This window comes from Hemiscyllium ocellatum, chromosome 10, assembly GCF_020745735.1.
Source record: "Hemiscyllium ocellatum isolate sHemOce1 chromosome 10, sHemOce1.pat.X.cur, whole genome shotgun sequence".
In the NCBI taxonomy this organism is placed as follows: domain Eukaryota; kingdom Metazoa; phylum Chordata; class Chondrichthyes; order Orectolobiformes; family Hemiscylliidae; genus Hemiscyllium; species Hemiscyllium ocellatum.
The window spans coordinates 99,630,562-99,654,781 of record NC_083410.1 but is presented as its reverse complement, the minus strand read 5'-3'; positions in this window follow the sequence as shown (position 1 = coordinate 99,654,781).

Genomic DNA, 24,220 nt, shown 5'->3' with positions numbered 1-24,220 from the left:
TCTGCTTAGCACAGAAGTACATAAACTCCTAACTGTATATCTGATCCCTGCAATTAAATGGTTCAACTTATCTTGCTGAACGAAGTCATCAATAAATGATCAAGTGTAATATAACTGCTACATAACAAAGTTAAAAATCGCACAACACCAGGTTATAGTCCAACAGGTTTAATTGGAAGCACTAGCTTTCGGAGCGCTGCTCCTTCATCAGGTGGTTGTGGAGGACACAATTGTATGGCACAGAATTTATAACAAAAGTTTACAGTGTGATGTAACTGAAATTATACATTGAAAAATACCTTGATTGTCTGTTGAGTCTTTCATCTGTTCGGATACCATGATAGTTTCACTTCTTTCATGCGTAAATCACAAAACCTTTTTCAAAAGTTGCATTCTCAGGTTGGCTGTTAACAATGGTGTTAGCTAGACAATATGTTGAAGGTATTAACCGCGTGTGTCCTCTGTCTGTGCAATGGTGTTTACATTGATTCTAATCTAAAAAGTGAGATAACAGAGCTTTACATGAATGCATGCAGTTTTTGAGCAAAGTACAATGTAACTCTGCAAGTACAAATTCACCCCACAAAATATATGTGTGCATGTGGGTCTTTGTGTCTGTCTGTGTGTGTCTGTCTGTCTGGGTAGGGGGTTGTGAGTGTGAGAGAGAGTGTATATGTGTGTGTAGTGAGTGTAGAGTGTCATAAGTCTTTGAGAGGTTGCATGTGTGAGTGTGAGAGTGTGTGTGCTTGTCTGGGGTGGGGGGTTGTGAGTGTCTGTGAGAGAGAGTGTACATGTGTGTGCATATCCATAGGAAGGGCCTCAACCAGGACCTTGGGTTCATGTCACAGTACAGGTGACCACCATTGCACTATGCACACACACAGACACTCCTACACTCACACACATAGAGGCACTCCTGTACACACACATACACATGGACACACATATACACAGACACGCACACACTCACACAGGCATCCTCTGAGAGACTTAGACCACTCTACACTCATGCACACACATATACCTATTACACCTGTTGGACTATAACCTGGGGTTATGTGATTTTTAACTTTGTACACCCCAGTCCAACACCAGCATCTCCAAATTATGGCTATATAACAAGACTAACTTATCACTGAAGACCTTTCATGCCACTACAGAGCTAAATATAACAGGCATCTGTACCTTCTTTTCAAAATCCAACACTAATGTGTTAATGCCATTGATGAAAAGTACTGACAGAAGTACCTATACAGGTACCTATACAGGTACATAATATCTCCATGTAACACCACAAAAATTAGCTGAGAGACTCACCAAAGGAAGATTATTCAATTGTTCCCCATCCATTAGCTTGGGCAACTTTAACCTAAAACATTTTAAAACTACTTTCACACTGCCATCTACTTCTGGCCCCAGTAAATTTTGTGCAGTAAGAGCTGATAGGTCCTGGGCAAGCCTTTGAAACATTTAAAGAATTTGAATTTAATTACTATTCAATAATGACATTTAATATTCTTGTAATGTAGCTGCCACCGAATAACATAGCAATAGCCGGCTCATGACTAATGCCAAGTCCACTTTTAAACTGGCTGTTGTGAGGTGGCACAGGAACAATCCTAGCTGAGATACATTAGATTAGATTAGATTAGATTTGATTACTTACAGTGTGGAAACAGGCCCTTCGGCCCAACAAGTCCACACCGACGCGCAACCCACCCATACCCCTGCATTTACCCCTTACCTAACACTACAGGCAATTTAGCATGGCCAATTCACCTGACCTGCACATCTTTGGACTGTGGGAGGAAACCGGAGCACCCGGAGGAAATCCATGCAGACACAGGGAGAACGTGCAAACTCCACACAGTCAGCCGCCTGAGACAGGAATTGAACCCGGGTCTCTAGCGCTGTGAGGCAGCAGTACTAACCACTGTGCCACCATGATTGTTTTCTGCCAGTTTGCTGGCATTGGTAAACGAGCAAGTTGCGAGTCAAAGTCTTAGCAAATTATGAAGTAATACACAGTACATTGATATGTGCTACACTGCACTTTGTAAAATCTTCCATCATTAAATCAGTTCTCTAAGTCAAAAACAAAAAAGAAGGTGCAAATATCCTCATTTTGAGGAGGTCAGATTCACTAGCAAATCAATTTTTAAGAAATAGATCCACTGTAAGCACAGAATTCACAAAATATTTGCCTTTAGGGGTTAACTTAGAAATATAAATTCACCATTAAACAGTCTTTGAATGTTGTTCCTATCTCAATAAATTCTGCCTGGCCTTCTTTCCAGCATTTTCTGTTTTTCTTCCAGGTTTTCAGCATTCATAATATTTCACCTTTGATTCGGTAATTATTATCAAATAAATTTATCCCTCTAATTGAACAACTGAAAGGAAAGCAGCAAAAGTGATGTGAATATATAGTGCAAAATATTCCATCCCTATCGGGAAAAAAGAATGGTTATGTAGTTGTACTTACTTCATGCATAGTTAATTTTCAATTTGCACACTTACGGAAACAGATTACCAGATATAAAGATCACTTTCAGGACATTCGTTATTTAATTCAAAAGCCTGCTAAGATTTTAAAGTACTTTGCAGTGCTGGAACAATTAATGTTCTTTGCTTTGCCAAATGTAGCCTTGAAACTAATATAATTGGAGTCCAAATTCATATCTTAAAATACAACCATAGCACAATGTAGCACCATTTAGCTGACCATAATGTTTTTAATAAGCCCTCCAGATAGTCACCTTTCTCTACTTATTCCCTTTTACTCTGTGAAACTTCCCCTTCATAGTTTTGTGGCAGCATGGTGGCTCAGTGGTTAGCACTGTTGCCTCACAGTGCCATGGACCCAGTTTGATCCCCACCTTGGGCAACTGTCTGTGTGGAGTTTGCACGTTCTCCCTGTGTTTGTGTGGGATTCATCCGGGTGCTCTGGATTCCTCCCGTAATCTAAAATTGTGCAGATTAGGTGAATTGGCCATACTAAATTGCCCATAGTTTTCAGGGGTGTGTAGGTTAGATGTATTAGGCAGAGGTAAGTTTAGAGTAGTAGGGGAATTGGTCTGGGTGGGCTAATCTTCAGTTAAAGGGCCTGTTTCCACATTGTAAGGATCCTATGATTCTTATCATTTTGAAAATGACAATTGAATCCATTTCAGTCAGTCTTTCAAGTGATGTGTCCTTGGTCTTAACAAATTGCTTCATAAAAAATTATTTTCCTTATGAGATCTTTGGTTCTCTACCATTTTTATTCAAATGTCTGTTTACTGAGCATAATTTCCTTTAACAACACTGGAACAAATCCTGGCACCAACTTTCAACGTCAGGACTCCGATGTTGATTATCAATGTTTGTTCTGTTCTCAGAGATAATGACATCCTCCAAACATCTTGATTAAATTATAAAGGCCTTGAAGTTATATTGTGCAATTATCCCTGAAGTTTTAATGCACTTATTTGAAGTTTCTTTGCCCATTATTTTAATGAAGGACTCATTTGTTTATTTCTCATAGGTTAACAAATATGTATATCTGAGGTAAAGGGCAAAAGAGTTTCATTTGAACATGTTAAATGGACATTTATTCATTACTTTTCATGAACTTTTTAAGATCTTTAAATAATCGCACAATTCAGACCTTTAGAAGCAAGATTTTATTGTGACAATTCCAAATTCTGAAAACAAATTACCAGTATTTGTAAACACTGTAATATTTTTCTGATGGTTTGCAACACAATTTTGTAAAATTTGTTTTGTTTCTAATCAGCTTGTGTTTAGGTTCCTGTAATGTTTGCTGTATGCAAAAATGGCTGCTGTGTTTCCCAGAAAATCACAATGATTACACTTCAACAAATACTTCAATGGCTAAAAAGCAAATGAGGATGTCTAGTGATTGTGGAAGGTGCAGTAAAAATACAAGTTGTTCTTTCTTCGCTGTTTTTGAAAATGTTTACAAAATTCACACTGTTTTGATGAAAATTCGAATTATTTGTTAAATAATACCGCTGTTGGATACCATGAAGGTATCCTACCTTATAAGTATAATTCTTCAAAATGTAAACACAGAACCAAGTTGAATCTAACCTCTTTCAGTTCCAAAGAATTCATAATTAATTCCAAGTTCTAATGTTGTGTTTCTGCAAAGATGCTTCCCAACCTACTGAGATCTTACAGCTCTTTCTGCTTTTTGTATCAATTTCAGGCTATGCCCATGATGTTTCTGAAGAAAGGTGAATGGAACTTATAGAAAATATTTGCCACGTCTAGTCCAGTCAAACTGTTTTATTGGGTAATATTATTAAATATATAAGGGCTCTTGTAATGTATTGGTAGTGACCCTGCATCAGAGCCAGGAGGCTCATGGCCAAGTTGCACCTGTTCTAGGGGTGTGTAATAGTACCTTTGAAAAGGTTTATTAAAAATATTTCTAAGTAGAACTTGTCAAATCTCAATGCAAGTGGATTATCAAATGATGTTGTCCAGTCTTTTTCAGTCCCAGGTGTGGCAACATTGGTAACATACTTATTTCTGAACCATGCAGTCCGGGTTCAAGTTCCACTCTAGGGCGTGACCACACAAATCAAAGCTAACATTCGAGTGCAGCACCAAGAGACTGCTGTTCTGTCAGAGGTACTATCTTTTGGATGAAGCATTAAACTATAATACCATCTGCCTGCTTGGGTTGATGCAATAGGTGCCATGTCACTGTGGTAAATACTTAACTATTATTCATGCCTTACCATATGCCTCTCTCCCTGTCCTTCAAAGGGGGGGCAGTTAGTTTTATATAGCTTGAGAGAAGAGCAGGAGAGTTACTTGTATTTCTATGCGGCCATTTTGCAGAGCCTGGTTAGCCCACACTTAGAGTATTGTGGTCAGTTCTGGTCACTTCATTTTGGAAAGATGTGGAAGCTTTAGAGAGGGTACAGAGGAGATTTACCAGGATGCTGCCTGGACTGGAGTGCATTTGTGATGAAGAAAGGTTGAAGGAGCTAGGGCTTTTCTCATTGGAGCGAAAAAGGATGAGACGTGACTTGATAAGAGATATACAAGATGATGAGAGGCATAGATAGAGTGGATAGCCAGAGACCTTTCCCCAGGGCAGGAATGTCTATTACAAGGGGCATAATTTTAAGGTAATTGGAAGAGGTTTTAGGTGAGAAGTCAGAGGTAGGTTCTTTACACAGACTGGTGGGTGTGTGTAATGCACCGCCAGCAGTGGTAGTAGAGTCAGATACATAGGCACATGGAAGATTGTACAATGAAGGATATGTGGATTCGTCTGATCTTAGAATAGGAGAAGAAGCCGGCACAACATCGAGGGCCGAAGGGCCTGTACTGTGCTGTACTGTTCTATGTTCTATGTTTTAATATTTATTCTTCAATCGCCATCACAAAACTGATTATTTGGTTATTGGGCCATAATTGCATTGCTGTTTGTGGAGGCTTGCTGAATGTAAATTAGCTACCTGTACTGTGTTTCCTACATTCCAGCTATGATTGCACTTTGATGGCTGAGAAAAGCTTTGAGATGTCCCATAGTCAAAAAGGTAAAGTCACCACAGAAACTGGTCTCTCATTAGAGAGAGACAACGGATGGTGTTGTAACTTGAGGGTCACCATGCCTCAAGTGGGGGAAGAAGTTGAGAAGAATTCTTCATGGTAACATCATGGTGCAGGAATTGAGCCACATTTTTAGCACTACTCCACAATAGTCAAGTAAAAACTGATTATAAATGCTTTACTAAATCTCTGCTTGTTTTCTTTAGTTGCTATTTAAGTAATATTTCAGTGTTTCCACTTCAAACAATAGCAAACAAGAGGTATTGTACATTAGGGCTAACCAAATATTACAACGCCAGTAATAATAACAACCACTGACACGTGTGGAATAAATTCTGCCTTGCACAGACAACATTGAGTACCAACAGTCTGTACAGCAATGCTTTACCCCTAGTCCTGTCAATAATAAAACTACATGGCAGATGTAAAATTAACAGGACAAGGGGTAAAAATTTCCACTGTTATTATTGTCATTTTTTTTTAATTTCAAATATATCTTTTATGGAAAGAATTTAGGATTGAGTTACATGGAAGGATTGTGTATTCAAGCGAAGCAAATCTTTATAGATATTTTGGGAAAGATTTTGAGCTGCACCTTGGTGAATGTATATTACAGGACATCACTCACTCAATTCATTTCAAACTAAAGCGATGATGTTAAAAATCACACAACACCAGGTTATAGTCCAACAGGTTTAATTGGAAGCACACTAGCTTTCGGAGCGACGCTCCTTCATCAGGAAAGGAGCGTCGCTTTGAAAACTAGTGTGCTTCCAATTAAACCTGTTGGACTATAACCTGGAGTTGTGTGATTTTTAACTTTGTACACCCCAGTCCAACACCGGCATCTCCAAATCATAGTCCAACAGGTTTAATTGGAAGCACACTTGCATTTGGAGCGATACTCCTTCATCACCTGATGAAGGAGCGTTAGTCCGAAAGCAAGTGTGCTTCCAATTAAACCTGTTAGTTTATAGCCTGGTGTTGTGTGATTTTTAACTTTGTACACCCCAGTCCAACACCGGCATCTCCAAATCATAAAACGGTGATGATCTACAGACTCACACCAAATACTGTAGCGAGGACAACCAGAGATGTCATCTCATTACACTTAGGTGCCATTCACACCCATTGTAGTGAAGACAATTCTATTCATGTGAGCACAACATGAGATGTGTGTGGAGAATACAACCCTTAGAGAGGTAGTAGTCAATTTATTTGATAGCCTACTGGTGAATTTCTGCACAGCAAGATGTCAAGCTGCTATCCACTTGGGGTCAGAATTAAAAGAAAGGAAGGGAAAACCCATGGTTATAAGGCAGTTAGAATAAAGGATAGTACCCCAGTCCAACAGCCTAGTCCAACTCTGGCATCTCCAAATCAAGAATAAAGGATGGTTCTTATGTTGAAGCCGAAAGGTGCAGGAAACCAAGGCTTGCAATTAATACAAGTTGTCTAAGGTCAAAGACATATCAGCAACAGGAAAGACAGCCCAAGTCAAAAGCAAGCAAATCCAGGGTTCTTCTTTGTCCCATTATGTTGAGGAGAAAAGCAAGATTAATTTAACCAAGTGCTTAGGAATTGAAATTGACTATTTCTCTAAGTCTCAACTTGCTGCCTGTGAAATATCTACCCCATCCTCAATGTTCACCCTCTCTACCACCAACACAGAGCAGTGGTCGTGTGTACCTTCTACAAGCTGCACAGCCGTAACTCACCAAGACTCCTTTGACAGCAACCACCAAAAACACAGCCACTACTATATAGAAGGGCAAAGGCAGCAGGTTCATGGGAACCACCTGCAAAATCCCCTCTAATCCACACTCACCATCCTGAATTGAAACTATAACACTATTCCTTCAGTGTCGCCATGTAAAATTCTTGTAACACTCTTCCTAACATCACTGTGAGTGTCCATAAACCCCAAGGGTTTCAGCAGCTCTAGAAGGCAGTTCATCAGTGCCTTCTCCAGGGCAATTAGGGATGTGTAATAAATACTGGCCTAACCAGTGATGTGAATTAAAAACAGTCCACACCTTATTTCATTTAACCAAACATTTCTCACTCCATCTTCTAAATGATTGGTGAAATGAACATGAGAATATGTGCAAAACGTAGCATCCAAAACAGCTGGCAAGGAGCTCTGCAGTTACACCCTTAGATTGTACTATCATGATGTCATACACTCAACAGCAAAGTCAATTACCTCAACAGTCTGACCAAGTATGGAGCGACCAAAATTTATGTGCCCAAGTGAATATTTAATGCTAGTTATAACAAAAACAACTTGTATTTATTAGCATCTTTAATCTAATGAAACACCCAAAGACAATTCACAAGAACCTTGTAAATCAAAGACTGACTAACGTAGGATATTTCCAAGTCAACTGAGCAAAAGCTTTGGAGTAGGGAATTCCAGAACTTAAGACCTAAGCAACTAAAGACTTAGGAACCAATAGTGGAATAATCACAGAGCATAGAATTACAGAATCACAGCTTTCTTGGTGGGTTTTGGGGTCAGAGGAGAATATAATGATAGGAAGAGGTAAGCCTGGAGGAAATTTGGAAGCAAGGATGAGAATTTTAAAATCAAGGTTTTGCTTGATTTGGAGTCAATGTAGGTCAGCTAGCATAGGGGTCATGGAGCTGCTGGACAGAAGAGTTTTGGCTGACCCCAAGTTTGTGGAGTGTAGAGTTTGGGTTACCAGTCATGAGTGCAATGCAATAATCAAGTCTAAGGAAAATTAAGGCACAGATGAAGATTTCAGCAGTAGATGAGCTGAGACAGGGACAAACTCAAATTATATTACTGAGATGGAAATCGGCAGTCTGAATGGTGGGGTAAATAATAGATTGGAAGCTCATTTTAGGATTAAATGTTAAATCATGGTTGTAAGCAAACTGATTCAATGGCAACTTATTTCCAGGAATAGGGATGGAATCAATAGTTATAAATAAATTGTCAATGCATATATGAAGAGCATATATTTTGTTATCACTAACAGCAATGTTCCTTCAAGATAGATTAATACTGTTGTTTAAGGTTGCTTTAATTTATGTTCTTATTTTCCCTGCTCATTTAATAACACTATTCTCAAATGGCTTCATTGCCAATTGAATTAATATGATTGCAGCTGACAAAATGCAAGCACGAAAAGGAAGTATCATCACCAGTGCCCTTTTAAAGATAAAATACGTTGAAAAATGATGATTAATTCTCACCTTTCGCTTTTACTGTGTGCTTACACAGTGACAGCTGATGACACCATTAAGAAAATTGGCTAAGCAACACTAAAGGCTTAATTTAACATGAACAATTCAAATGGCAAAGTATCAATGATGCACGTTGACTAAGTGAATCTAGAAGATAATTTAGTTCTTCACATTGTTTGACTCAGTAACTTATCCAAACCACCATCCATACTGATCTCACAGTTACCAAAAATATTTTTTAAAATTCTGTTGAAATTGACAGATGGGGAACTCAATCAGGATAGCTTACACCAACTCAAATGTGAGCTAGTTATATTTCCATCTGAAGTGCCACAGTGGAAATTAATCATCAACAATTAACTTTCCATTGAAGCAACTATCCATTTGGAGCTGATGTAAATTTACCATAATGTTGCAAAAAGGGAAAGTACTTGAGATGCTCGATCTCTTATATGGGGAATAATGGATTTTTAATTGAATATTAAGCATCATGGATGGAAACATGAGCAGAAATTGATCATTGTGCTTCTAACTAAAGGATCTGATTGACTTTTGATTACAGTGACCATGAGGGCATAAGTTATACTTATTCTTGGCAAAGAAATTTATTGAAGCATTGTATGCTAGTGGATAACCAATCCTTGTTTCAAGGAATTAAAAGGAGGAAATCCAGTAAAGTCATTCTTGTTTCACAAATTACACCCTCGACCAGAACAGTTGTATCTGTGTCCATGTCGCCATCCTCTGACCAAAGTAGTTCATCCTCCTGGCCAAGGAAACTGTGTTATAGCGGCAAACCTGAAAAGTACATGTAATTTAATGTACATAAAATAAATGCAAAGACATGTTCTGAATTACCTTTTGGAATGTATGATTTCAGTAAGGCATTCGACAAAGTTCCCCATGGGAAGTTGGTTAGCAAGGTTAGATTGCAAGAATACAGGGAGAACTAGCCATTTGGATACAGAATTGGCTCAAAGGTAGAAGACAAAGGGTAATGGTGAAGAGTTGTTTTTCAGACTGGAGGCCTGTGACCAATGGAGTGCCACAAGGATCGGTGCTGGGTCCTCTACTTTTTGTCATTTACATAAATGATTTTGATGTGAGCGTAAGAGGACTTAGTAAGTTTGCAAATGACACCAAAATTGTGGACAGCAAAGAACGTTACAACGGGATCTTGATCAGATGGGCCAATGGGCTGAGGAGTAGCAGATGGCGTTTAATTTAGATAAGCGTGAGGTGTTGCATTTTGGGAAAGCAAATCTAAGCAGGACATATACACTTAATGGTAAGGTCCTAGGGTATGTTGCTGAACAAAGAGACCTTGGCGTGCAGGTTCATAGCTCCTTGAAAGTAGAGTCGCAGGTAGATAGGATAATGAAGAAGTCATTTGGTATGCTTTTCTTTATTGGTCAAAAAGCTTAGTATCTCCTATTTGATAGTCTGTAAGGAAGGTGTAGTGCTGCAATTTGATTGGAATGAAAGTGATTCCTCACCACTGGACATTCAAAGACCGCCACGCAAGGCTCACCACACAATATATCCTATTATTGAATGTAAACATACTTAAAACTACAAATTCACTTCAAGCAATGCATCACATTTTTAGAAGTGAATACAAAAGTAGAATAAAGTGAAGGTTGGAAATCTGAAACAAAGATACAAAGTGCCAGAAATACTCAACAGGTCTGAAAGCATCTGTGGAAAGAGAAATAGTTAATATTTCAATTCAATCATTTGTCGGAACTGCCACATTCCAACTCTGAATTCTGACCATTGGTAAGCTGTCAAGTAAAAGACTCTATAGAAATGGAAGAGACTGCACATGCAGTAGAGTAAAATATCCACCAATTAAAATACTATTCTGCTCTCTAGAACATTGAAAAGCTAGCCCAGAATGAGAATCAGAGCTAATTGTTTAAATCCTCCCTATCATCATATCTCATATCACTGGGAACACAACTGAAGGCAAGTGGGGAATATCCTGTTGATTTGTTAGGAAATAAATGTAAGTACTTAAAAAGCCAATTAAGTAATATTTCAGATTACATAGGGTACCTATTACATGTCTTGTCAGCAAACTGCAAAGGTCACCAAGGCAAGTGTACAGCAGGACAGGCTTAGGGCTGTTGTGGTATTGTCCCTACCTCAAGGCAAGGAGGCCTAGATATAAGTCCCATTTGGTCAGAAGTGCATCAAAACATCTCTAAACAATTTGATCAAAACTACCTATAATCATGAGGATTGTTAGTATTGTTGAACAGAGGCACCCAGGAGTGCAAGTACGTAGTTCTTTGAAAGTGGCGTCACAGGTAGACAGGGTGGTGGAGACGTTATTTGGCACACTTACCTTCATCAGTCAGAGCATGAGTACAGAAGTTGGGACATCATGTTATAGCTATAGAAGACATTAGTAAGGCCACATTTGGAGTACTGCACACAATTCTGGTCAACTGGCTATAGGAAGGATGTTATTAAACTGGATAGGGTGTAATGAAGATTTACAAGGGTATAACCAAGACTTGAACACTTCAGTTATAAGGAGAGGCTGGTTAGGTTGGGACTATTTTCCCTGACATGTAGGAGGCTGAGGGGTAACTTATAAAGGTTTTTAAAATCATGAGGGGCATAGATAAGGTGAATAGCCAAGGTATGTTCCTCAGGGTAAGGGAGTCCAAAACTAGACTGCAAAGGTTTAAGTGAAAAGGAAAAGGTTTAAAAGGGATCTGAGGAGCAATTTTTTCACATAGTGGGTGGTGCGTGTATGGATCGAGTTGGCAGAAGAAGGGGTACAATTACAGCATTTAAAAAAACATTTGGACATACATTTTGTCTGACCATGGAAAGGGTTTAGAGGCACATGGGCCAAACAGAGACAAATGGAACTAGTTCAATTTAGGAGACCTGGTTGACATGGACAAGTTGGGCCAAAGAGCCTGTTTTCGTGCTGTATGCTTCCATGACTCTGTAAGATTTTGCATTGCCCTACACAGTATGATAACACCAGAGGATGCCTCTTCTTGGAATGTGTTATAATATCACGTAAGCAACATGTGAGGGGGAAGGGAGGATAGATGATAGGTGCTGCTTTACTTGAGAAAGTGGACTCTTGTGGCACTGTGGTAATATCTGGGCCAATAGGTCTGGGTTCAAGTCCCATGTCTAATTACATATCCAAATAGGTTGATTCAGAATAAAGTGAAAGTGACAAACTGCATAGAGTCATAGAGATTTTACAGCATAGAATGAGGCCATTTAGTACATTATGTCCCCACCAGTCATCAAACAATCACTTATTCTAATCCCGTTTTCCAGCACTTGGTCCATAGTCTTGTATGCCATGGCATTTTCAGTACTTATCTACCTAGTTACGAACTGTCTTGAAGGCTCCCACCTCTTCCACTCTTATCAGGCAATGACCCATAACCTTCTGGGTGAAGTAAGTCTTTCTCAAATCCCGTCTAAATATTTTGCACCTTACCTTAAAACTGTACCCCTTGGCTATTGATCCCTCGACAAAGGGAAATTATGGTTCTCCCTATCTACCTGTCTGTGCCTCTCTTTGTATCCCTTACTCAGATCCACCACCACCCCCTTGCCAGCCTTCTCTGCTCTACCCTATCCGGTCTCTCTTCACAGCTGAATCGCTCCAGCCCAGGGAAAGTGTGGGTGAATCTCCTTTGCACACTCTCTACTGCAACCAGTGGCAGCATGTGGCTGTGAAATAGGATGGGGACAAGGATAGATCCTTAGAGGACATCAGGTTAAATGTGCAGGAACAGGATGAGAGACCATCAATGGTAATTCTCAAGCTACAATTCGACAGATTAGAATGGGACCAGTTAAACATAATCTCTGAATAACAGTCAAGAGTCTTTGCTTGAACAAATGTACTGAAGACTATAGACACATCGACAAGGACAAGAAAGGAAAGTTTGCCTTTGTCAGAACTACGGAGCATGTTAACTTGTCTTTGAAACAGAAGCTGTTTCAGCACTGAGTCAAGGACAGCGATCAGACTGGAGGGCCAGAATTTGGGAGGCAATAATACATTCGCGAAATTTGGAGAAAAGAGAAAATGGAAATGAGATGATAATTCGCCAGGGTCGTGGATTTATGGGTAGGGTTTTTGAGGGGAGTGGCAATGACAGCTGATTTAAAAGATAGAGGGATAGAACCTCAGTAAACAGGAGAGTTAACAATGCTGTTTAACACTTGATTAGGTATCTCCAGGTTGGACAGACCATACTTCTGCTGAGTTCCTCAGTTACTTTCATCCACGCCGAATAGGTTAGAGAGATCAAGCCTTTCTCAGGTCCTTTGGAGAGCTAACCTCCCTGCGTCCTCTTTGATTCCTCAGCACGACTTTCAGAGAAGTGAGACCCTCATGAGAGTAGCTTTCCCAGGTATCCTCTCAATTCCTAAGGTTCCTGCAGCCTCAACAATCTAAGAGCGCTTTGCTGTTTCCTTTCATTAAAACTGGGGTGATATCCTACCCACAGCCCATGACCTGGGGAGAAATGGTGACAGGTACAACTAATGTGGCTCAGGGGAGAGGTCACTACAAAGCCCCCTCTTTAGTCAGACAGGTTCCTGATCTGCAACTGGTTCCATAGTTCAGTCATGGACAAAATCTAGAAACCTCCATCCAATGTGGACCAAGTAGTAAAAGTAAATGGCAGCTTGCCTCCAAGCCGTGCAAATCAGGCTTTGCACTTTGTTTAGTTGGTTGATCAACAAGAATGAAAAAGTATACCAGAAATATATCAACAAGAAGGAATATTCGATGGGATCTCTGAGAGCACAGGACAGAGAGAGAGAGAGAGAGATTAAGTGGATATTTATTGGGGTACTTACAGATGCTTCGCTTTGCTGTTACTAAAGAGAAAGAAAGAAGAAAATGAGTGGGAGTGGAGTTATATCCGGAAGTAGCTGAATGCAAAATCAGAGACAGTATAATAAATAAATCTGCTAAGGCAAATCATATCAAACCACATTTTTGGAGGTGGTCACTAATGTGGTAGGTATGGGGACATCTATGAATGCTACTTACAAGAAGTCATATTGAGCTCTCACAAAGGCCTCTTAGAAGCAATTATTGGCTAAAGTAAATGCACATGGAATTAAAGAACATAGGAATACAGAAATAAGAGTAGATCATTTAGCCCCTCAAGCTTGCTCTGCCATTCAATGAGATTATTGCTGATCTGCAGTCCATCTTCAAATATATACTTTTGCCCCATATTCTTCCATACATTTGATTTTTTTTAAAAATTAACAATGTCAGAATTAAAATTTACAAATGACAGAGAATTATTTTCCTTTTGTGGAAAAGGGTTTCAAACCAGGCCAGAAGTATTTCCTAATTTCATTCCTGAATGGTCAGTTTCTAATTTTTATTTGATGCTTCCAGTCTTAGACTCCCTGAAAGATGCACCTAATACTGTTTGTACCTTCAAAGCCATAGTCCCAAACCTCATAGGTCTACTATTTCATAAGAGAGAAAGAGATGACAGAGGGTGGTTTCAACCTCAGAATCACCACACCTCAGGTAAAGGGAGAGATTGAGAAGGAGAGCCCTTCATGGTAATCTCGACCAGAAAGGAAATTGAGCTTTTGTTATTGGAAAACCCGTCATTTCAAGTTGGTTGGATTGGTGCTGTGCATTCCTTCACCAGCTGAGGATACCATAAAGGATTGTCCTTTTCAACCTCTCCTCTTGCCTGTGGCATGGTGATCCTCGGGCGGCACGGTGGCATAGTGGTTAGCACTGCTGCCTCACAGCGCCTGTAGACCCGGGTTCAATTCCCGACTCAGGCGACTGACTGTGTGGAGTTTGCACGTTCTCCCCGTGTCTGCGTGGGTTTACTCCGGGTGCTCCGGTTTCCTCCCACAGTCCAAAGATGTGCGGGTCAGGTGAATTGGCCAAGCTAAATTGCCCGTAGTGTTAGGTAAGGGGTAAATGTAGGGGTATGGGTGGGTTGCGCTTCGGCGGGTCGGTGTGGACTTGTTGGGCCGAAGGGCCTGTTTCCACACTGTAAGTCTAATCTAATCCTCAGATTAAACCATCAATACCCCCCTCCCACCCCCACCTCCTCCAAAGCCCCCAAGGTACCTCGTTGTAATGAGAGAGCAGCCACGTGGTCTGGTAAGACTATGAAGAGTTTACCTTCATTTCTTAAAGACACCAACCAATCACACCTTCAAATTTTAAATTCCAGGAATACATATAAATATTTGTGCGGTCTCTCCTCATAATGTAACCTTTAGGGACTAAATATCATTCTGGTAAATCTGCTCCATGCTTACTCCTAGACCAACATGGTCAACTTTTAATCAGCCTCATGAGTGTCTCAGCCAGTGATTGGAGAAATGACAGGGAAACCCATCCTCTCATAAGTTCAATGGGAACAATATTAAATGGCCACCATCTCACTTGCTTGAGATTCCAGGCATGGGCAATTCCTCATCGCCATCAATATCACAGGCTGCTGTCGGTATGGCACCCACCAAACACCCAGCATCAGTGAGGGACCCAAGCTGCAGGTGAGTGAGAGGGGAACACAGACGGCCTGGTGGGAGTCACGGTGGACAGGTGAGTCAGAGATAAGCATAAGGGGTTGATTTATGTGCAACTCCCCAAGTTTTCCAGGTCCTTCAATAGAGAACAGAGGTTGCTGGATGGACTTTGGGAGATTCAGGAAAGCCATGCAGCCCATTTAATCACTCAATCACCACTAAACTCGGGTGGACTCAGGCATAAGGAGTTTAAGTTAACTCATTCATTTTCCTAGCAACAGCCAGGCATTCCATGTCTGTCCTTCCCCATCTGATTTAATTGGGGTGTAGTTTAACCTCACCAGGAGCCAGTCAAAGGTCCTTGCCCATGATTAAGTGGGCTGTACTGCAATGGTTCCTGCTGTGATGGACTATGTTAAATTGCACCTTATATCTTGACTAAGGGGTGGTGTCTAGAACTGCTTATAATGTTCCAGGTGTGACACACACAGGACTTTTGTATTGCTGCAGCATAATATTGACCTCCTTGTATTCTCGTCCTCTAGATATAACAGTCAGCACTCTACTAGCCTTTTTAATAATGTACCTTAGATTGTTCAAATGCCTTTGAATGTCTACTGTTTCTAATATTTCACCATTTAAAAAATACCCTGTTCTTTCCATTTTATGTGTAAAGTGGAAGCCTAGGTCAAAATCCATCACTTAATCAATCAATATCCCTTATGCTTTCATCTACACAATTTACAATGGCACCTTATTTTTGCGTCATTGTCACTAGGTAAATGTGCATCATCTAAGTTGTTAATAAATCTGATAATTATTAATAAAAATCATTAATAAACATAAATCCTTATGTGACACTATTAGCCACATTCTGTCAATTCAAGTACCTGCCATAATGCTTACACTCGGTCTGCTGCCATTCAGGTCAGGCAGCATCCGAGGAATAGGAAAATCGACGTTTCGGACAAAAGCCCTGATGAAGGGATTTTGCCCAAAACGTTGATTTTCCTGCTCCTTGGATGCTGCCTGACATGCTGTGCTTTTCCAGCACCACACTCTTGACACTAATCATTCAGCCATATTCTAACCACGACTAACTTATCATTAATTTCAGGGCTTCATCTTCAGCCACCAATTGCTTATGAGAGGTTTAATCAGATGTGTTCTGGAAGACCATATCAATAACATCCATAGACATTCCCCTGTTTTAACTTTAGCCATCGCTTCAGAAAATTCTGTCAGATTCATCAGGCACTACCCATTCCAATTTCATGTTGGTTCTCTCTAATCAGCTGAAAGTTTTCAGTGCATTTATTCCCTGACTATCACTAATTCTAGAGTCCAATGACTTCCCAACAACAGGCTAACCATTGTAGCATTTCCTGGTTCCCACTACCTTTTTTGAAAGCAGATCTTCACATACCTTTTTAGTCCTGTTTAAGGAATAGTGGGGAAGCAATGGAAGGATTTCTGAGTTGATAATCAGCCTGTTGAACCACATAATCAATACTCCTTCCACAGCTAACAGATTCTGCCATGGACCTGAACCCAGAGCTTCTAACCTCAGGGCGACTGCATCACAAGACAACCCCATTCTCCATGCTTCGTATAGACAGGGTGACATGCAATTTTCCAATCATTAGGTGTGGTTCCAGTATCAAGAATATTTTGCAAGATTGTGGTCAGGTCGTCTTCAGTCACCATGATGCGTTGGTAAAAAGCAAGGAGGAAAGCCTTAGAATGCAGGACAATATAAATGGACTGGTTAGATGAGCAGAACAGAGTGCGAGGTAATGCATTTTCTGAGGGTTAACAAGGCAATGGAGTACACGTTGATTGGTAGAACCCTGGGAGTATCAAGGATTAGAGGGAACTTTGTAAGCATGCTCAGAGATCTTTAACGGCAGCAGGACAGGCAGAGAAGTTAATTAAGAATAAGTTTGTTATGCTTGCCTTTATTAGTCAAGGTATTGATTACAAAAGTTAGTTGGTTATAACAGAGCTAGATATAATGTTAAGTCATTGCTGGAATGCTGTATACATTCATGGTCACCATATTATAGGGGGAATATGGTTGCACTTGAGAGGGTGCAGAGTAGATTCACCAGATTGTTGTTTGAAATGGAGTGATTCAGCTATGAAGAGAGACTAGATTGACTGGGGCTGATTTCCTAATAGCAGAGAAAATGGAAGGGAATCTAATTGAGATATACAAAGTCATGGGGGACATAAAAAAGGATAGATAGGAAGAAATGTTTTCCCAGTCATGAACCAGGGGCACAGTTTTGAGGTAGGGAGCAGAAAATTTAGATAAGTTTTGTGGAAAATGTATTTCACCCTTTGGGTGGTTGGTGTCTGGAACTCACTGCCTGAAAGGATGGTAGAGGCACCTGATCCCAACCATAACCCAACCCTAAAAACATTTAAAAATATTTAGGTGAAGACTTGAAATGTTATAACATACAAAGTTACAGGACAGGTGCTGTAAAATGAGATTATAATAGATAGACTCTTGATGACTGGTGCAGATGCAATGGACTGAAGGTTGTATTCAGTGCTGTAAAAATTCAATGGCTCTGTATAATGTTTTCTCCTACTTCTTCTAAAACTCTGGCAACAATCTGATCCTGGGACTACATCACTCGTTAGTGGCATTACTTTCTTCTTTATTGCTAGTTTGCATGTTGGTTAATCACTATCTTTGATTAACTTTAGTTTCCAGAGGATTTCTAGTACTCTTACGTCTTTCTCAATTGTAAATGAATGAAACTGGAAGCAACTTTTTTGCTTAGTTGGTGAACGGGTTAGGATAGAAAAGATAGTGAGCAGGGATAAAGGGTTTTATTTCAACTGGCAAAAGGTGGCTAAAGGCCTTCCCTGGGGATCTGCACCAGGACCTCAGTTTCTCACTATATTTGTAAATGGCACAAATGAAGTAAGAAAGAGTCATATGTTTACGTTTGATGTTATGTTAAAGGCAGCACATTTAGATTAGCACAACGAACTGCAAAATAGTTGTTGATAGATTAGACGCATAGTCAAAACTGTGACTGATGAACTTTTATGTGAGGGAGTGTGACACTTCCAGTTAGGACCCACCAAACCATTTTTATATAATATAGAGTCATAGAGATGTACAGCATGGAAACAGACCATTCGGTCCAACTTGTTCATGCCAAACAGATATCGCAACCCAATCTAGTCCCACCTGCCAGCACCCGGCCCATATCCCTCCAAACCCTTCCTATTCATATACCCATCCAAATGTCTCTTAAATGTTGCAATTGTACCAGCCTCCACCACTTTCTCTGGCAGCTCATTCCATACATGTACCACCTTCTGTGTGAAAACATTGCCCTTATGTCTTTTTTATATCTTTCCCCTCTCACTCTAAACCTATGCCCTCTAGCTCTGGACTCCCTGACCCCAGCGAAAAGACTTTGCCTATTTACCTGATCCATGCCCCTCATAATTTTGTAAACCTCTATAAGGCCACCCCTTAGTCTCCAATGGCTCCAGTGAAAACAGCCCCAGCCTGTTCAGCCTCTCCCTATAGCTCAAATCCTCCAACCCCAGCAATATCCTTATAAATGTTTTCTGAACCTTTTCATCTTTAAAGCATTGAAATATTCCAAAGCACTTCATGGGTGCACAATGAAACAAAGTATGTCACAGAGACACACAAGAAGATAAAAGGTCAGGTGATGAAAGCTGGGTTACAAAGTGTCAGGTTTTAAGAATGCCTGACATGAGAAACGTGAGTTAAGGCAGCAACAAGATGTATGAAGAGATCCCCAGAGATAAAGGCTGAGACAACCCTAGGCCTGTACAGCAATGGTGAGGCAATTATAATTGAGAATGCACAAAAGGCCAGAATTGGAAGAATGCAGAATTCCTAGGGGATAAAATATCTCAGTCCATTTTCTAAATTGTGAGAAATTAAGAAATTAAGAGAAGCAGAGAAATTAAGGGATACATGTATAGCCATCAAAAAAAACTAGTGCTCAATAAAACTTCTAAAAAATGTGAATAGAATATTGCAATTTATTTTATGGAAGCTGAAATAGACAGCAATTGATGTTGTGATTGAGCTACATGAAGCTCTTCTTGAAAGCCACTTGCAGTATTGATCTGAATGGATGAGGAAGGATATATTTGTTTTGGAAGGAGTGCAGCAGAGATTCACCACAGTTGACACTGCGCCTAAAAGAGTTAACTTACGAGGACAGGTTTGTTTGGACATGTGTTGCATTGGCTTGAATAGAGAAGACTGGGAGATTAAGTATAAAGAAGATTAAAAACATTAATGAAGGAGATCGAGAAAAGCTTGTTCCTCCACTGGGGGAGTTCATGACAATAGAGCATAAACTTAAAATTAGAGCAAGATAGTTCAGCTGCAATGTCAGGAAATGTTTAACCACGCAAATGCTGATAGAAACATAGAGCTCTCACTTCCAAAATGCTGTTGACACTGAGTCGATTGAAAGATAGCCCACTCAGAAATTGAGCTAGATCCATTGTGTGTTTACCTGTTACAAATCCATGTTGGCACTCTGTACAATCCATGTTCGCCCAAATGCCTTGTCATACCGACCCTAATAACAGAATCTAGTATACTTGACATAACTGACCTTAAACTGGTGGTTACAAATTCCTAAGCTTATCTTTTTTTATTATTTTTTTAAAAATAGAACAATACTGGAAAGTTTCCTGTCCAAAGAGTCAGCTTCTGAATGGAGATACCTTTTAGGAAACTATTGTGGAGGCATCTGCAATTTCATCTCATGTATTTCAGTAAATGAGGATAGAAATGACCATGATGTTCTGGAGATTTATCTACCATTCAGGATATTGAGGCAATGGAAAGGGTTCAGCACAGATTTTGCAGACTCCTGGCTGGAAAGCAGATATACAATCAGAAGAATGAGCTGAATAATTAATAAAAAAAATCAGGTTTATTTGAAGCACTGGCTTTCAGAGTGGTGCTTCTGATAAAATAGCGATGCTCCGAAAGCTAGTGCTTCCAATCAAACCTATTGGACTATAACCTGGTATTGTGTGATTTTTAACTTTGTACACCCCAGTCCAACACCGGCACCTCCAAATCTTGAATAATTAGGGCTGCTTTTATTAATACGATCAGATTTTACTTCTGATAAAATAATAAATGATGAAGAGATTTTGCATTGCACTAGTTACAAAGTTGCAATGTGAAACTTAGTCATTTGGCCAAATTAGTATGCATTAAGATTCATATTCATTACATTTACACTAAGATAAACAACAACCCTCATCCCATGTCGAATCTGATTTTTTGTAACCCTTCAGTCCTCATTTGTTCAAGCACCCATCTAAGCTATTCTACCAAGGTGACAAGGTTCCACATAAATAGAAAAAGATTGTGCTGTGTGACGACTGGGGTCAACAGCAAGAGAATATGGGTTAAAAACAATTCCGGGAAAGCAATTTAAGACAGGGAGCAGTCGAAATTTACTTGTACAAAGGGTTCTGAGGCTGCAAAATTTATTATTAGAATTGGCAACTGAATAGGAGACGATGTCACCACTTAGGAGTAAATTGGGTGACTGGTTGGGAAGAATATGAAAACTGAAGCGAAAGCTGTGATTTGGGCCACGGTTCATGTGGAGGATAAATGCCATCATAGTGTGAATGGACTCAGAGCCATGTAGCCACTAGTATTCCGCCATATAATTTCCAAGTATTTCTGGAAATGATGATGAGCTGGGAGGGACAAATCATTGGCCTAACAATCTCAACCAGGAGACAGAACGTCAGTCAGAATTCCCATTCTAAATCACTAGCCAGCGATTGAGATCAGGCTCTGAGCTGGACCTCTTGTTGGTTGAACTAATGAATCTTTTGTGTTGTCGCTTCTCAAGCAGACAAACCACACTTCTCTGAAACCATTCTGCAGGGCCTTATGATTTTGCCTGAAGATTCAATTGCAGAATCATTGTTGCCAATGAAGGGACTGGCACAAAATTAAAAAGATTTGTTGTACTCACAGGTACGCAATCTTCAGGATCGATTTTGTTTTCTTTCAAAAAGAAGACAGAATGGAACGGTCTCTGTCAAGTCAGATTAAGGCTCCAAATCCAACATAACTGCATGGTCACAATCTTCAAACATTTGCCAAAACACAGAATATCGAAATCATCCCTCTCTCGTTACAGACAGAAAGACTGGGACAATTATTCCGCCTTTGTAACCATGGCTAATCTGTGGTCATTACTTGCGGATTTTGAAATACCCCCGTGCTCTAAAACGGAATATGAAAGTGCACAGCATTTGAAGTCGAGGTTTTAACCTTTATAATGGGTATCACCATCTTTACGAATGATATGTCTACCTATCGCTGTTGGGTTTTGTTGCCAGCGGATCCGGGTAGCATTAAATTGCTGTCAAAACAGTGACGAGCAAAACAAGCTTCAAATGAGGTTCGAAAGCTAAATGTCAGTGTGGCGGTAAACAATGTTAACTTAGATGGCGTTAACATGTAAAACACGCGCTGTCTCAAATAACACAAAGTAAGGCTTTGTCAATGAAATAACAATAGAACGGGACAAGGGTTCCCATTTCCAAGTTTACACTATGTCAGCCAAGAGCAGTTTTCTGTTCAGTCAGATGTATGTTTGCGGCCGTTTCTTTTTGAAGTCAATGAGCGCTGATCAAATATTGGTCATTGCTTGCACTTCTTTTTATAGGTCACTTATTTTGCATGGAGTTAAAAGCCACACAACACCAGGTTGGACTATAACCTGGAGTAGTGTGATTTTTAACTTTGTCCACCCCAATCGCACGCAAACGATTCCACTGCAGGGAAATTGTGTACAGGGGTTTATCACAGCCTTGCCTCGTGTGACTGTAAGAGAGAGATCTTCATGACTGGGCCGCTCGGTCAGTTTTCAACCCGAGGTTCCTACTTGTTCGTTCAATGTAGCAGAATCCTTTGGAACTGTGTCCAAAGCGCGCAGTTTAATGCACTACTATATGCTCTTGCCGAGATTTACCCCAATCACCATTTTCTCCCAGTGACAAACCAATTCAGGCAGCTTTTAAAAACATATAAACCACAATATTCCAATTGGGACATGCCTGTCCCAAAACGTTAAAACGAATTTCTCGGAGATCTCTTTATCTTGCGGAACACGAATGAGGTGCGGGGAAAAAGCGAACTGTTAAAGAGAACAGTTTTTCTTTCCGATATTTAAAACTCAGCATTTTGTTACGGGCGACACGGGGCTGTGATTGCCGTGTTTTTTAATTTCCAGTAATCCAGAACATTCATCTACGCTATCCGGGCCACTGTAACAGGAATGTTCATTGCTGGTTTTGACGGAGCGAATGGGACCGTTCAGCCCCTCCAACTTGTTCTGCCACCTCGGTCTTGGCTCGTCGACCTCAACGCCATTTTCCCGCGCTATCCCCACATTCTCTTGATAATTTTGATACCCAGAAACATTGGGCCTTAATTTGACCCTGACTGGCTTTTCCCCAAAATACCGATGCGAAATTGGCAGGTATTTTCTAAACCTGATGCTCTCCTCTGGAGTAAAGTGAGACTTGAACCCGCGCTTTGTAATCCAGAAGTCGAGACACTATCCCCGCGGTACAATAGTCCGTCACTAAAGTTGTATGTTCACGAAATGCAAAACCTCCCCAAGTCCCATGGCTAGGAGTCAACCCTTACACCTGGTTGTTTGGGTATTTCACTTCCAATCCCAAATTAATATACACAAAAAAAATCCAAAATTCTTTTCTGAAAGTTGATGCTGTTGGTTATTTCGGGTATAATAGCATCTCAATTCTCGCGTTTCTTTCACAAATTTCAACTTGCGGACAGTGGGCAAGACTATCCCGTTTCTGTTCGGGCTGTCTGTGATTCTGTTCTGAACGATTTAACAGCCAGCTCCCTATACAGAGCATTTGGCTTGGGCAGGTTAACGCCATTAAGACGGATTCATGCGCGGCCTTTTCCATGTACAAAACCAAACGTGCCCTATTTGTCAGAACACACACCTGTTCGAGGCAAACTACAGCAACAGAGTTTCTCTTATCCCCCACCTGTACTTACCCTCGGGTACTAATCCTGACAACACACCGCCGAGTCCTGTTTGAAAGCAGACAGATGGGATTATCATTCAGATGTCTGGTTCTCCCCCCCAACTCCTTCGCATAGAAACATGAGAAGGTGCCTACTCTACAAGGTCCACTTACTAATTGCGAGGCCTGTTTCTGTCTCAGGCCGGAATAACTGGCGGTGTTTGGAGCGCTGTCCCGTGTGCTCTCGCCTGCTCGGCACCGCTTGCATTAAACTCGAGGTGCATAGTTCCAGGATTAGTGGTAACATTTATTGACAAAGCCTCCCTCTTCCTAACCTCTCGAGTGGCGGCAAAGTCATTGAGTCTGACTAGACTCCTCATCTCCAGCCGCGGTCTGCGGGAATCGGCATTAAACAAGTACCAAGGCAAACACTTCACCCTCCCAACTCGGCTAATAAAGCGACCGCGTCTCTTCAACAGGGGAAGGGGGGACGTGTGGGATTTTTGAACATGTATCCAGTGAGGGATAGTGGTTTAGCCGCGGCTATTTTACACACTTTGCTAGTAAAATTCAGTTCTGCACTGCGGCATATAGACGCCCAGAGAACTTTTTAAAACACGTCTCAAAACGAAGCTGATATTGCCCCAGGTATAACATCTTCGCCCGGTTATTCTTTCGAAAGGAACTGAAATAAAGCAAAGAAATGCGGATGCTGAACCATGTCTCCAGCATTTTCTTTTGAATGCAGAATCCGCCCAGCAAATGTTAGGCTGAGGAGGAAGGCTGAGTTAATCTCCAATGAACTAACACAGTTGGAATTGATCGGAATAATGACTCTTAATCATCG